The sequence below is a fragment of the Protopterus annectens genome, chromosome 2.part0 (assembly GCF_019279795.1).
Source record: "Protopterus annectens isolate FY-2018-M chromosome 2.part0, PAN1.0, whole genome shotgun sequence".
Lineage (NCBI taxonomy): Eukaryota > Metazoa > Chordata > Ceratodontiformes > Protopteridae > Protopterus > Protopterus annectens.
Genome location: NC_056728.1, coordinates 948,307,127 through 948,324,741, shown reverse-complemented (window position 1 = coordinate 948,324,741; position 17,615 = coordinate 948,307,127).

Genomic DNA, 17,615 nt, shown 5'->3' with positions numbered 1-17,615 from the left:
CAGTCAAAATTGTTTCACTTCCCTAATCAATTCTGGACAGTGGTCAACTGGTTAACAGTTCATAAAGCTCCTCCCAATGCTCGGTCTTCCTCCTGTTCTCTCTCATCCTCAGACTTTAGTACTCACTTCTCTACCCTCCCTTCCATCAGCTCACATAGTTTGCACCCTCACTCAACTCTCCCTGACCCCCCATGATCCCCTCTTCTACAATAAAAAGGGCATTACCTAAGATGATATAACTCTGTGAAAATCTAAAAATTGACTTGTCTACAGGGACAGACACCCTCTCCCCATGGTTCACATTCCAATGTAGGGATTATATTGTTAATTCTCTGCTACATATCTACAACTTCTGCTTAACTCAGAACTGTATGTGCAATACACAGAAAACAGCAAAAATCATGCCTCTCAACAAAAAATCCAACCCAAAGCTACCCAGTGATTACTGCCCAAACTCCATCTTCCCTACTGTTGAGAAAATCTTAGAAAAACTGGTCTATAATCAACTCTCAAAACACATAACTAAACCTGCCTTCTCTCTTCCAAGCAGCATGGTTTCTGGTCTGGCTGCAGCACTTCCACTACACTTTGGACCTGATCACATTTTTTTAGCTATGGACAACGGTCTCCTTACTTGAGCCATATTTATAGACCTTACTGGAGGTTTTGACCTGGTAGACCACCCAATCCTATTTAATCATCTCACTGACATTTCAAGTAGCCCTAACATTATTCTCTGGTTCCCAAATTACCAATCCAACTGAAATTTCTCAGTAAATATTAACAGTACCACTCCCTTACTTAAAGGAGTCCCTCAAGGCTCCATACTGGTGCCTGTTTCTCCATTTTATAAAGTCTTACGTTCAACCTTCTCCAACTTCCAAACTTACTTATATGCCAAGGACATGGCTATCTTCCTCTCCAACCACACAACCCATTAAGTTCAACATGATTTGCAAAACAATTTCCTCTCCTTCATTAACTGACTCAGTAGAATAAACTTTTACTTAACTCTTCAAAAATGAAAACTAAGCTCTTTGGAACCTCCACCAAAAAGCCAAAAGAGCCCCAACTCACTTCTTATTCTTGGCCACCTTAATAATGGCAATCAACAGGTTAAATTCTTCAGATACAAATAAATCTAGGTTTGATCCCTCACTTAACTTCCACCATCATCTGAAAAACACCCAGAAAAAGATAACCTCCCTACTCTTTCCATCATTAATCCTGGTTTTATCAATTTTATTTTGACTATAATATCTATTTTTCTTGTTTCTCTTTATTGGTAGTATTGGGTGATCCCAAGTGGTCAGTACTTAATTTTCAGTGATTTATATTTCTATCTTAAGTTTCCAAAGCTTCTCAGCAACTTGCACATTATAATGTTTCACAATCCCAATATGACTGTCTTATTTATTCTTATTTTATTTGCATTTGCTGACCTGGAATGTCTAACTGTGAAAAATATCACATTGTCAATTGAGCCCCAGGCAGAACAGCTTCAGCTCATATGAATATGACATTAAAACAGCAGTAAAACAAAATTCAGCAACAGGTAGAGTACATCAATGTAATTAAGTACAGTTAACACAGATAATATTGAGTCATAGTTACTTAATGTGCAGATGTATAATGTTGAGGAGCAAAACATAAAAAACCCTCTCCTCTCCCTTTACACTCCAGCAAACTAGTTGTATTGAGCAGCTGCTACAATTGAAGACACACAGGGAGCACTGAAGGGGTTCATTTCCAACCAGAAATGTAAAAGCACAGTACAAATGATGGTAATGTGCTGAAAACCTGCAGCACTTCGATAAGTAATAACACTGTATGAATGATGGTAATGTGCTGAAAACCTGCAGCACTTCGATAAGTAATAGCACTGTATGAATGATGGTAATGTGCTGAAAACCTGCAGCACTTCGATAAGTAATAGCGCTGTATGAATGATGGTAATGAGCTGAAATCCTTCAGCACTTCACTATGTAACAGAACCTTATGAATAATGGTAATGCTCTGAAAACTGGCAGCACTTCAGTATGTAACAGCACCATATGAATAACGGTAATGTGCTGAAAACCCTCATCACTTCAGTATGTAACAGCACCATATGAATAACGGTAATGTGCTGAAAACCCTCATCACTTCAGTATGTAATAACACCGTATGAGTGATGGTAGTACACTGAAAACCTGCACCACTTCAGTATGTAATAGCACCGTATGAGTGATGGTAGTACACTGAAAACCTGCACCACTTCAGTATGTAATAGCACCGTATGAGTGATGGTAGTACACTGAAAACCTGCAGCATTTCAGTATGTAACATTTAGAAAGTTTATATATATATATATATATATATATATATATATATATATATATATATATATATGAGAGAACGAGAAAGAGTGCTTGTGTGTATCGCACACAATTATATAAAATTTATACATACCACAAAATTGCCTTAATTTCTCTTTTCTTTGTGCATGTGGCCTTTGTAGATTCTACTGTTATGATATCCTAGCTTGGAAAACCTTAAAAACTGTTTAAAATAAATCCATTTCAGACTATTATCATGCATTTCCAGAGCACCTAAAAATCCTACACATTTTTTGTTTTGGCAGATCATACTCTTCTTGGATGTCGTAAGTTACATGATCAGGGATTTCTGTCATTTGTTCTTGCTCTCACCACCTGACCCATATCAGCTGGTTTAAGCACTTTACTCCATCTGAGAACTTGGTGATGGCTGCACAGAGCATGCTTATCTTTATTCTGCATGATTACAATGCGGTTTATCTGAGACATTCCAGTGCTGAGCTTAACAGGTTATAGCATGTGCAACATTCTACAGTGAAATTCGATACTGGGTGCTCAGTGTCAGCCACTTTATTCAAATACAGATTCACCTTTAAAATATTACTGTGTTTAAAGGCCTATACATTCAGGATCAGTCTTATTTAAAGGGATTTCTGGTGCCTTACTGTCCTTCCCAAACCCTTCATTCCTCTGCTCAGGGGGTTGCTGATTACCTCTGGTCATTTGGGCTCGAAACTTCTTCAATCCAGTGGGATTTGCTGCCATAGTGGATCCTTAGCGTACTTCTAAGCTGATCATTAGATGATGGTCTCAAGACACCAGTATGTCCAGAGGGACATTTGGGACTCAAGTCTTAGTACTTGCAATGATCCACCGAGGTAAATATGCAGATTTACAATTTTGTAAATGGATTATTACCTTGATTGTTTAAACTTGTAGACCAGCTGATTGTGGCTCTAACAGAAAACAATGGACTCTCACTAGGAAAGTAATAATAACTAAGCATGTAGATTTTTATTTCTGGTTACACTTTTAGTGTATTTGTGATGATGTTTCTCACATACCACTTGTTTGTATGGGACAGCTGAGCAGGATTAAACATCTTTGGCACTCATCAGCATTTCAGTTTTCATAAACATTACTGGAGCCAGCAAATTCTATGAAAACCAAAACAAACCAACTTTTAAATGTATTTCCTATGCACCCACACAAATATCACAAAAATGCAGAGTACATTCTCAGGCAGATTATAAAATTGTTCCAAGTCTAAATTTTTCAGATACAAACACTGGCCTGTCCAGTTCTACATGTTACGATCTTCATTACGCATGTCAAGGCACTGTCACTCGGGGCAAACTGCATATTGTTTTATTGCAATATAATACAATGTAAATTGTTCCAAAATACAGCCCACGGTTACGTAATATAAGACTTTGCTCATATCTCATTTTATGCTACAGCAGAAATGTACTACACACAATGCATTTCACTAGAGAAAAGGTATGTTTTATATATAAGTATCTAATAAAATGCACAAACTCATTTATTTGTTTCATTATGACTTTAGAAGAAAACCTTTGTACATGTTTGCCTATGCCACTGTGTATATATAGATGTGTGTATACATGTTTTATACAAATACAGCATGCATCTGTGTATGTGTGTATGCTACAAACACAGAAACTCACAAATATAGCTACCACTTTGTCATCTATCAAATTTTTACTCCTTTGAGTATCACACTTAAAAATGGCCATGTGAACACAATACACAACATTGCATAATACATGAAACACTTGTTTTCATGCATAATTTTCTTCTTGGTTTAAGAAGCACAGTTGTATAAAATCATACCATACCACTAGATGCAGTATTCTTTACATAAGGGATCTCCTGCTAAGGATAGACCAATGTCCGGCCACAATACCAAAGCTTTTAGAAGTTATACCTATGTATGTCACATCTCTGCTCCCTACATGAGGCTTAGGTCATAAAGGTGAATATGGACACAAGCGCTCAGAACTGATTTGCCCCAAGAGGAAAAAAAGACAGCAGGAAAATGGAAACAAACTCCCCTTGGCCAGAAAGGCATCAAAAGCACAGGGCCATGAACTCTGAAAGAGGGGGAAGGGGGGAGGGACTGAATATGGAAAGATTCTGCACAACTGTACTACGTCCTTCCATCATACCTCTCAACCTGGAAACATCAAAAATCTGGACAAGGCCCATGAAAAATAGGTACAAATCTGTACGCTGATTAACATAAAATCTGCATACATTATTATGTAACCATGCCCACTCTACTGGAATTGTGGGATATCAACTTTCAATTGCAAACTGAAGAACAGACAACCAAAATATAGCACCAGAGTCTTCCTGCAGTCATTCCAATGCCCCATTACCTGCCTATTTTGACTCATTTACCATAAACACTAATGTGTGCATACTGCTTTACTTCTACAATGATTATTTGGATTTTATTTTTACATTTTACAGCCCAATGCACAAACACCAATAGATATCTGCTACAGAAATCAATATAGTTTCACAATGAAAATGGACTTAGCATTAAAAATTATCTGCCCTTGAAACTCACATTCATTGAAATGGCATTGAAACTCATATTCAAAGAAAATGCATCTTCTGGCCAGTGGCAGATAAAGTTCAATAATTGTAAAGTAAATAGAGGTAGAAACCTGGCTTCTAAACCATCCAGGGCCCAAGGTATATTTATAGGACCATAGAAAGTAACTAGGCAATTGGAACTGAGGCCCTTATAAGCCTAGCTGAGAGTTTAGCCCATGTTTAGCCAAGTCAGCATCCAATTCCCCAGTCTAGCAGGGACACAGGTGGAATCCCAGGGGTGTATTTTCTGTTTTCCATCCAGTTGTCCAGATTGTGCTTAAAAGAGATAATGAGGTACTCTGCTTGACATAGAGAGGGAGTCTGTTCTACAGATGGGGGAGTCTGTGACACAAACCACCAACAAGTCCTGTTGATGTCACAGAGCAGGTTGAGATCACGCTTGCAGGTTACTCATTGTCTGGATAAGGTGCAGCACTGCAATGAAAGGATGTGAATTTTTTTTGAATTATAAAAAACACGGAGCTCACGGAGTACCATGATTATGCTCCCAAGTCAGAAAAAAGACAACCTAATTAAGCATCCCTCCAATGTGAATCTATATGAATAAAAAGACAGTCTGCCACAGTCTGTGAGTTTTATTTTTGTTAGATTTCCTTATAGTTGCATAACTTCCATTAATTTAGGAAGTTTTGATCCTCAAGATCTTGTTTGTACTTTCTTGAAGAGAGCCACAAACATTTACCTTCTGACTGTTCTGAGTCCTCCTTTATATCAATCGTTTCTTACTGGATGTATAGACATAATCCTGTTTAAGCACTATCAAGCTGCTAGAATAGCACAGACAGACAAAATGAAGTATTACAGATGCATGCAATATGTCAGTGCAAAGTTTTACAATATTAACAACACAGTACTAAAATATAATCAATCTACAATAATGAAAAAAGCAGAAAAGAACATTAGAATTCAAGAATTGTATAATACAATAATTAAGGAAATGCACACTTTAGACAAGTAGGGGCATATGTTTGATTCCCAATATGATATTTATACATTAGCAAACTTTTTTTTAAGAAGCACTGCAATATACTTCTTAAGAAGCAATTATACTACAATGCACCTTACCGCCTTTAGTTAGGATAGAATCATACACGGCTATTTCAAATGCATTTAGATCTATGTTTCCTGATAATTGACACACACACACACAAATAAATAAATTAAAATAAAATAAACTGTTGCAGAGAAATGGACTTTGGCTATTAGACTTTGACCCAAAACAGTGTTATTGCATTTGAAATTGTAGCTGACCACAGAAAAATAATGCTTTTTTTCTAGTAAAACTTATACTACATATAAAATGATAATGAAAACAAGTCAGGTTTGGTAGCTAATACTTTTCTTACTGGTCAGGAGAAATTTAAACTAAAGTTGCTCCAATGGTCTGCTTATGCTCCAGAGTTAACAGTTAACTCAACAATGAGTTGGTTACAAGATGTCATTCTGGAAACCTTTAACTGAGTGTAGAGCACAATGACCTAAAATGCAATGAACTACACTACAACTAGGAAAATGCTCCAGTACAGAAAATGCTAAGGGTAGCTACCATGCAAAATACTGTGCATGTCTCTGCTACCACTGATAAAATAAAATCATTTCAAAGATCCTACCAGGTATAAAACTATTCCCTGTACTTAATTCATAATAGCCTCAGCAACCATACAACCTCCTTTGTACATTGTTTAGAGTTTCAGAGAACAGTTTATAATGATTTGCAATGGTTGACTGCTTGCCATTTTCAGACAAAAATCTACTTTCACACATTTAACTTGCTATTAGCATCATTAAATCACTCCAAAGTCCAGGGGAAAATGCAACATGACAAAAAGCTCAATCTCAAAAATAATGTTGAAGCAATATCTACAAAAATACCTAAAAAAAAACAGGGCTTATCTTAACAGTAACTATAACCACATTAGCTTATGTTCCATGCCCAGCCAGTTCTTACACCCAAAACTCTAGTATTCAGCAGGAAGTTTTACCAGCTCAGCCACATAAAGCATGTAGAATGACATGTTGATACTATAACAATATTCTGACCGGCTTGCTAATGTTGGGCACACAGTTACTCAATTGTTTATTTAAGAATGTTACTAGAGCTGCAGGTATTCGAGGTGTGTTTTACACACACACAGACACACACACACACACAGACACACACACACACACACAGACAGACACACACACAGACAGACACACACACAGACAGACACACACACAGACACACACACACACACACAGACAGACACACACACACACACACACAGACACACACACACACACAGACACACACACACAGACACACACACACACACACAGACACAGACACACAGACAGACACACACAGACACACACAGACACACACAGACACACACAGACACACACAGACACAGACAGACACACACAGACAGACACACACAGACAGACACACACAGACAGACAGACACAGACAGACAGACACAGACAGACACAGACAGACAGACAGACACACACACACACACACACACACACACACACACACACACTCTCTCTCTCTCTATTAGGTACCTTAGCATCCGTTCTGCCCAGACCACGTTCATCCAAATAAATCCATTAACAGTTATGGTGTCCATTCGTAAATAAAACCAGCAAATCCTGCATTGATACTAGCAAGCCCGCCGGACACAACTCCTTCGGCAGTCTTCTTCCCAGTATTCAAACAGACGCGCACATCCAAGCTTAATTCCGACAGGCTGACTGAGCTGACGTCATCGTGCATGTGATGACGTCAGCTCCGATAGCACGAAATCTAAAAATTAGATTGAAAAAAATCAGAAATGAAAGGGTGCCATTCGGGAATCGTGGCACACCATTACTGGAACCCCAAAACTCGGTAAAAACAGAGTAATTCGGGATGGTTGGGAGGTCTGCCTTCCGTATCACTGTTGCAGTATTCTATACATAAAGGAATGTATAAGAGCAGAGAAGGAGGCTGGGAGGAGGAATGTACAAATGAGCCCTCTACAAACCCATTCAGAATAGCCCTCACAAAACAATTTATCATTTTTAAGTGATAGTATGAACAGAGGACCAAGTATCAGCTTCAGGGATGGAATTGTTGTCCAAACCCTTGAAAAAAAATAAAGGTGGCAACTGCTCTAGTAGAATGTGCCATTACAGGTGAAGAAAGACATTTGCCATAAAAAAAAAAAAAAAAAAAAAAAAAAAAAAAACTAACAAAAAGAAATGGCCCTAGAAATCCAGGATGTGACGGTCGGCTTGGAAATAACCAAACCCAAAGTCAAGGGATGAAGGGAAACAAAAACTTGGTCAGAATTGTGAATTGCCTTTGTTTTATCCAAATAATACCTGAGCTGTCTATCTAGATCCAGGCTGTGAAAAACCTCATCACTGCCAGACTGTGCAGAAAGAAAAAAAGAAGGTGAACAGCCAGATTAAAGGACAACTCTCAAAACACCTTGGGTATAAAAGAAGGCCTAGTCTGAAGAAGCACCCTGTCTCTGTGAAAAACTGAAAAAGGGGAGCCATGAGAGCCCGACATTCAGACACTCTTGTGGCTGAAGTAAGAGCCAACAGTAGAACAGTCTTCCAAGTACAATGTTGTAAGGAAGATGAACTAGCAGGTTCAAAAGGAGCCCGAGTCAATTTTTTAAGTACAAATTCGAGGTCTCAAGAAGGCAGAACAGGCTTCCTGGTTATCATGATATGAAGGACAACTTTAAGAAATTGCTTGACCTCAAACAAAAATACCAAATTTGGATTAAAGGGTAGACAAGCAAAAATTTCTGAAAGGTGAGCTTTAACTGAAGAATATGAAAACCCTGCATGGAGCAGATCACACAAATAAAAGAAATTACCGGTTTTAAAACCAATGATTAAAATTAAAATCTAATAAATGTATAATGATATCCTTTGGCAAGCATGAACTCTTCTTCTTCTTGTAAAAATCCCATTGACAACACACCCCCTGAAAACTGATCCCATAATTAGTGACCTAGGAAACTATGTTGACAATGAACTGTCCTTGGATCATCGAGAATTCACTGCTGAAAGGAAGTCCTTTATCAGTGCACACCTTACAGCTAAGGATATTGTGTCCAGATCCAGGGATGTAATTGTTCCACACTGCACTTATCCCTTATTAGGTCAATCACTGAGTAGGCTGCTTCTTTTGGCCTGTACCTGTCCAGCAAATGGAACTATCACAATGATTTCACACTAAACAAAACAAAAAAAAAAATCAGAACCATAAATTGTAAATCTACGCAGACTGTTTCAAAGCCTTGTCCCTCTTGTCAGTATCATAGGGGCTACTGAAAGGTGACCATTATACAATGTACAGAGCTTCAACAGAACCTATTCTGTCAGACCTATTACACATTCACAAATCCAATGGTATCATAAACATTCACTCAAGGGTCTCAATCATTTTTGCAAAATAAATAGAACATGTTTGAGGGATAGGTCTGTATTACAGAGAATATTATTTCTATGGAACTGTCTTCTACACCACATATAACAAAGTTCTTCACTTACTCCATTCACCCAATTTTAGTAAGCCTGTCACTCATGGATGGGGAAACATGCAAATTTACCAAAATATCTTTGGTCAACCTATCGCTCGGTTATTTGTATACAAAAATATAAGGATTAAACAGAATCATGGGAAGGTAGGGCTAGGCTTCCTAAGATGATCACAGATCAGAAGCCTAGTAAGTACCTGTGAACATAAAACATTTGCACTACACAGATGTTCCAGGGGTCTGGAATAGTATACACAAAATGCATCACCTACTGGGCAGGTTGATTAATTGGTTGTTTCTCTCATGAAGAGGAAATAGAGTGAATGAAAAAGAACTTTTGTAAGAAGTAGCTTGCTACACTGTTTTCTTGTATAAATAAGTGCCATAAAATGTTGCCTTCAGAGACTATGGTTATTTTTTATCAGATTGGCAACTACTACTGTAACCTTATTTAAACTATATCTCTTTAGAGTAACTATGATGTTTCCCCATGGCCATGCGTCCACACATTCTGAAGGTGTGTACAATATCTGTTTAGAGTAACTGTGATGTTTCCCCATGGCCATGCATCCACACATTCTGAAGGTGTGCACCATATCTGTTTGAGTAACTGTGATGTTTTCCCATGGCCATGGGTCCACACATTCTGAAGGTGTGTACCATATCTGTTTAGAGTAAATGTGATGTTTCCCCATGGCCATGCATCCACACATTCTGAAGGTGTGTACCATATCTGTTTAGAGTAACTGTGATGTTTCCCCATGGCCATGCATCCACACATTCTGAAGGTGTGTACCATATCTGATTAGAGTAACTGTGATGTTTTCCCATTGCCATGCATCCACACATTCTGAAGGTGTGCACCATATCTGTTTAGAGTAACTGTGATGTTTTCCCATGGCCATGCGTCCACACATTCTGAAGGTGTATGTCATATCTGTTTAGAGTAACTGTGATGTTTGCCCATGGCCATGGGTCCACACATTCTGAAGGTGTGCACCATATCTGTTTAGAGTAACTGTGATGTTTTCCCATGGCCATGCGTCCACACATTCTGAAGGTGTGTGTCATATCTGTTTAGAGTAACTGTGATGTTTCCCCATGGCCATGCATGCACACATTCTGAAGGTGTGTTCCATATCTGTTTGGAGTAACTGTGATGTTTCTCCATGGCCATGTGTCCCCACATCCTGAAGGTGTATAAAGTACATGTGCACTCCTGCAGAGACAGAATAGTGTTTTATAGAAGATACATATCATATTAATCACAAATTAATACAGGTTCATAGCTCATTTCTAGGCTATCTGCCCAAAAGCCATTTTTATGCCTAGCCAAACTTACCCCAAAATTTACCTAGATATTGTATCAATACCTCAACCATTTTATTTACTTTATTGCTATTTATTGACATTTGTGTACTGGGAAAGTCTGACTGGGTAGAAGCCCATTTTTAGTGTAGGCCCGGGAAGAAAAGCTCCAGATTATTGCAAAACATTTTAAGAACAATTTTATAATCTTCAAAAATAAAACAAAAATATCTGCATTTTAAATAACTATAACAAATTATATATAATGTAAAAACATTGGTTAAGAATCTTGTGTGTGTGTGTGTGTGTGTGTGTGTGTGTGTGTGGATCTACCTGACTGTTGAAATCCCATATTATCGAATCTTAGTTTATTGACACTCAAAATATCAAACTCCCACTTCAACAAAACAGTGGAACAATGAAGATCTTCCAAGGGTAAGTAACCACTTCCCCAGAAAGAAACAAACCCAAACTGCACCATCCCTAACCCACCCAAGTGCACCCCCCCAACTAAATATACCTACTCCAAGACTGCACTACAGTTGAGAAAATGGCAAAGTTCACCATCTTGCACAACAGGTTGCTTACCCTGGGAAGATCTTCATTCTTCCACTGCTTCGATGTTAATCATAGATTTGTGATCACACTTTTGAGTGTTGACTTCATTTACCAAAAATTCCTGTTTCACATCCAAATGTGGCATCTATCATCTCTATCACTGGATCTTCTTATAATCATATCAGACTTAATTCTGACATCATAAAGAAGATTATAAACTGCTCATATAGTTCTGGTATAATATTCATATTCATTATATCATGGATCATGCTAATCCTCCTATCACTGGCTGTGTTTCTTATTTCCCTATTAGAATGAGACCTAGTAGATGAATCAAAATGGTAATTTATCTTTGAAACACTTGACAACATCATTAACTCGGAGATCTATGTATTGCAAACTCATTAAACTAAACAAACAACTCGCAGGACAAATAAAGTCTACCAAAGCCAAATTTGAGGTAAGTTTGGCCTCACAGGCCAAGGACAACCACAAAGCATTCTTTATCTATGTCTATAACCTCAAAGGCAATACACAGTTGTGAGCCAGAAGATATAGCAAACCTCCTGACTGATAAATTCAGCTCCATCTTTACACCTCTCTCCCCCTCCTCAACCTTCCCTCAGGAAATATCATCAAATATTACCCCCCCCCCCCCTTCTATCACTAGGGAACAGGTCCTTAATGCTCTTTCTAAGACCAAGAACACTGCAGCAATGGGCCCAGACAATATCCCAGGATGCCTTCTAAATAGCATGAAACATGACCTATCAGGGCCTCTAGAATTGCTATTTAACTGTAGTCAAACAGGTTTCATGCCTCATAAATGGAGAAAGGCAAAAGTCATCCATCTGCACAAAGGTGGGCCATCTACAGACCCTGGAAACTACAGATCCATAAGTCTCACTAGTCTTAGGTTCATAGGTGTGTACTAGGCTAATGGCCCTGGAGCCTTTACAAGCCTAGCCCATAGGATTACTCTGGCATTGTGCCACCCGAACTTAGTTCCCAGTGACTCTGTAGAGTAGAGCCACTGGAGTGATCCCCGGGGTGAATTTTCTATTTCCCATCCACTCATCAAGATTTCTCTTGAAGAAGGCCAGTGAGGTGCTCTGTTTGACATGTATGGGAAGTCTATTCCATAGCATGGGCAGCCTCTGGGTTATGAACCTGTCCCTCCAACATGTTCTGTTGATTGTGGTAATGAGGTTGAGGTCTCTGGAGTGTGTGTGGTGTGGAGGGATTGGGATTTCTTTAGATGTAGCATTTCTAACAGAGCTGGGTCAGACATGGCTTTGTAAATCAAGGAGAGATTGCCTCTAAGTAGGCAATATGAGACAGAGAATAGTTGGAGTTTTTTCAGTCTGTCCATATAGCACAAGTGTTTAAGGCCTAGGATCCTCTTTGTGAGGTACTTTTGCAGCCTCTTCAGTTGTTGTAGGTGTCTAATGAGGTACATGTCAAATGTGGGATTGTACTAGATAACTGGCCTAATGAGAGAAGAGTAGAAGGAGACAATGACCTCTTTCTTCCTGGATGCAAAACCCTTAGTAATGAGATGTGCCACATACAATGACTTTCTGACCACAGTGGCAATGTGGTGGTCAAAAGAGAGGTTGCTGTCAACCTGTGTTCCCAGATCTGTTATAATGCCTTCTGTGATCAGTAGACTTCCATCGATGTGGTATTTCATGGGAACCGGGTTTTTCGGCATTGAGCTTGAAGCCATGGTTCTGACACCAGTCGTTGGTCTCAGTAAGGCCTTTCTGTAAGATGTAAACATCACTTGGGGAGTTAATAATAGCTCCCAGCTTGCAATCGTCTGTGAAATTTGAGTCCCTTCCTGTTGGCCTGGACTTCAAAGAAGTAGATACAAAACAGGAGAGGACACAGGACCGAACCCTGTGGGACTCCACTTGTGACTGGTCAGCAGTCTGACTTGGTTCTATCTGTGAGGCAGTTTGCAACCCATCTAGTGATATAGGGGTTGATGCCTAGCTTAGTGAGTTTTTCTATGACTCCTGAGTGGGAAATGGTATCAAAGGCCTTGGCCAGATCAAGGTAGGCTGTATGAACCAACTTGCCTTCATCCACAGCTCTGGTGACTGACTCATAGAAGTCGACCAAGTTGAGCAGTCATGATCTACCTTTCACAAAACCAAACTGTGTCTGATCCAGAGTTTAGAGGTTCCCTATATTCTTGTTTATTAGTTCCATGATGATGCATTCCATAGCTTTGCATATCAGACTCATCAGGCTAATGGGGCAATAGTTCCCAGGGTCTGTAATTGCTTCTGCTTTGTGGGGAGGGATGACTATAGCAGTGCTCCATTCGGTAGGGACAAAGCCTGAGGTGAGGCTGTGATTGAACAGGGCACACAGGTGAGGTGCCAGTTCACTCTGTAGTTCATGTAGAACACAGCCAGGGATATTGTCATGTCCCACATGAAGCTGTATTCTTGGCCTTGGACAGTGCTGTCTTAACCTGTGCAGCAGTAATACTGGGTGCCTGGGGAGGGGGGGTAAAGTTGTTGGCCAGTATACTGGCAATATCTGTTGGCTCGATATAGGAGATACCATTGTGCAGTAGCTCAGAGCAAATCTGGGTATTGCCATAGAGATTCTTTATATAACTATAGAAGGCCTTCTGGATGTCTTTACTATCTGCTGCAATTCTGTTTTCATAGCTAGATTTAGAGGATTTGATAAGGGAACTCAACTTTTTGTTGAGACTGATAAGGGAGTTTTTCCAGTCTTGAGACTTCACCTTATTCTGCATCAGTTTCCTCCTTCCATTGTACAGTATGTTTATAGCAGGGGACCATGAGATTGGCTTCCTTTATTTGGAGGAGAGCGTCTTGGTTCTATTGGGTATGGTGAGATCCATGCATTCATGTTCGTACAGTGCACTGGTGTATGATTTGGTGGTCATGCAACTATTCTCCATTTCAATGGGTGCCGTGAAGTTAGCCACCTCTGTTTTTAGGAGCCCAAAATTAGCTTTGGAGAAGTTTTTCATGGTGGTTACCTTTGTGGGGGGGGGGTGTCCAAGGTGATTAGCTTGTTAGTTTGTGATCGGATCTAACCAGGGAGGAGTTGAATATTGGTGTACAGCAATGGTTGCCCATGTTAGTAATGACCAGGTCACAGATGTTGCTACCTCTAGTGGGAGTAAGAACAAGATGGTCCAGGACATTGGAATTAATGAATTCCAGGAAATGTTGGGCAAGTGTATTGGTCTATGTACAGCCATGGAAAGAATTATCATGGAGATGATCAACAGAGATATAGTAAACCTCCAGACACTGGACCCAACCCAGTTTGGTTTTGTCAAGGGCAGATCATGCCTACTCAACCTGGTGGACTATTTTGAGAAGGTCACCAAAGCAATCGATGAGGGCAAAATTGTTCACATTGCCTACCTTGACCTGGCCAAGACATTTGACATATTGGGGTCTATATTAGAACATTGAAGTTTCTAAACTTCGAATGTTCTAATATCGACCCCTATTCAGCAAAAGCTGAAAACATCAAACAAATAGAACAGCAACACAAGCACATCAAACAAACAGCAATCCACACACATACACCTAAAATCTTAGACCTAATCCTACATTAAACTATACACACACCACTAACTATCCACTTACCTTAACCCAAACCCTAACCCTAAGGTCCATCACTATCGCACACTCACCTCACCAGCGTCCTAACCCTAAGTCACCTACCCCGCCCTAACCCTCACGTCCACACAATCACACACTTACCTGACCTGTGCCCTGACCCTAACTCACATAACCCACCCTAACCCTCATGTCCACACAATCGCACACATACCTAACACGCACCCTAACCCTTACTAACCTAACCCGCACTCAATCACACACTTACCTGAACCCGACCCGTAACTTTCCACCACAGCATTGAAAATACTGAAGCAACAGAAATGGACAACCGAATTCTTTCCCTAGATAAAAATTTGGTTTTCTGTTGCTTCGATATTTTCAGCTTTCGCTGAATAGGGGTCGATATTAGAATATTCAAAGTTTTGAAACTTCATTGTTCTAATATAGACCCGACATAATACCCCACTAAGGCATTGTTGACAAACTCAAGAGGTTAGGTACAAACCTGTATGTCACTTGATGGATAGCCAACTGGCACACAGATAGGACACTGGAAGTTAGAATTGGGGAGTCCACCTCTACAAAGAGGCCAGTCACAAGTGGACTCCCACAGGGATCAGTCCTTGGACTGCTCCTTTTTGGCATTTACGTCTCAGAAGTCAACACCAATGTCAGAAGTCTTTGGCTGACTAAATTTGCAGATGACTGCAAATTAGGAGCTGTCATTGAATCTCAAACTGGCACAAGTGTTCTCCAGGAGGGGCTGACACAGACAAACAACTGGTGTCAGAGTCATGGACTAAAACTAAATGCCAAGAAACATATGAGTATCCTTTGAGAAGTCATCCATCCCTCATAACTATAATAATGACAACACCCCTTAGGGATGACCTAGTAGTCAGGGACATAGGGGCACACACAGATATTAATCTAGCCTTTGATCATCACGTGTCTATAGTGCTGAGGAAATCATTCTATGTTGCACAACTTATAAACAAAGTATGGCATCTAAGTCCAAGGAAGTCAATGTTCCACTGTATTCAACATTCATCAGACCTATCATTGAGTACAATGCCTCCTTTCGTATGTACCTAACCAGACATATCCTACAACTGAAATGTCCACAGAGGTTCCTCACTAAAAGAATACAGGACACAAGTAATATGTAGTATGCAGACTGCCTCAAGGCCCTATCCCTGTATTCTGTCTCCTACAGGCTTTTGAGGGGAGATCTATGCCTGGCATATAGGGCATTCACTCTGATGGAACTCTTGCATATCCACAAAACAAACAGTACCAGAATTACCCATTCTAAAAACTTAAACCTTGCCTGTGATATAAATAGGACCTGCTGGAGAGAGAGGGACGTATCCCAGAGGCTAGCGCATCTATGGAACAGACTCTCCATCAATGTGAAGCAGAGTTCCTCCCTAATCCAGTTCAAGTGCAACATGGACAATTGGATGGGAAACCGGAAATTCATCCCTGATTTGGCACCTATGCCTCTGATGCAGACAGGTAACCTGTAAATAAATGGTTCATCTCCCAAGCCCATACTTACACTTATCAAGGGTATCAGATCTTGTCGGAGATTTGGGATGCATGGAAAGGCCCTTGTGGTCGTTAGCCTAATAAGCACCTATGATATGGTATACCTATGAACCTATAAAGAATAAGAAAATCAAATTTAGCACAAAAGTACTGGAACATAGAAGAGGCAAAACTAATAGGAGGAATAGAACTCAGAAACCAAAACAGAGGATGTTACCCTCACAAAAAGAATATCCGCCAGGGTTCTGAGCTGGGACCCCTCCTGTTTGGTGTTTACTTTTCTGAAGTAAAAGCCAATACCAATAGGCTTTGGCTGAATAGGCTTGCAGATGAATGCAAGGTCAGAGCTGTTACAGAATCCCCAGATGACTTAGCCATGCTGCAAATTAACAACTGGTGTCAAAATCCTGAACTGAAACTAAATGCCAAAAAATGCATTATGATATCATTTGGGAAGTCATCAACCTCAGGAAAGTACCACACGGACAATACATCCTTCTGAGTTGACCCAGTTACTGGAGATTTGTAAAATTATGTAGACAGTGAACTAACTTTGTGTGTCCATTGTTAAAAGAAAAAGTTCTTCTATATTGCAGAGCTTATAAACATAGGGATTGTGTCTAGATCTAGGGGTGTCATTATATAGCAATAACCCACGTCTGGGTGTGGGTAATGCTGGATTTACCCACGGCTGGTGTGGTTTGGTCACGAGGGCAAAGCCCGAGTGCCCAAACAAAGCCAACCGTGGGTAAATCCAGCAATACACCAGAAGTGAGTTATTATTATCTAATGACATTATTTAAGAAAAAAATAATTACTTTTCTAAAATAATGGCATTGTATAATGCCTCCTTGCTGCCCTTCCGCAGCTGTTTGCTATTCTGCGGCAGTTCTGATGTACTGCGCATGTGTATGCCTATGCAGTACATCAGAGCTATGTGCAAAAGTAATGGAGAAAGCAAGATCTTCGTTGCTTTTTACAAGCTGTTTCGCTATGTTAAATGGGTTTAACATAGAGAGACAGCTTTAAAATAAGCAATGGAATCTCCGTTGCTTATTTTAAAGCTGTCTCGCTATGTTACTTTA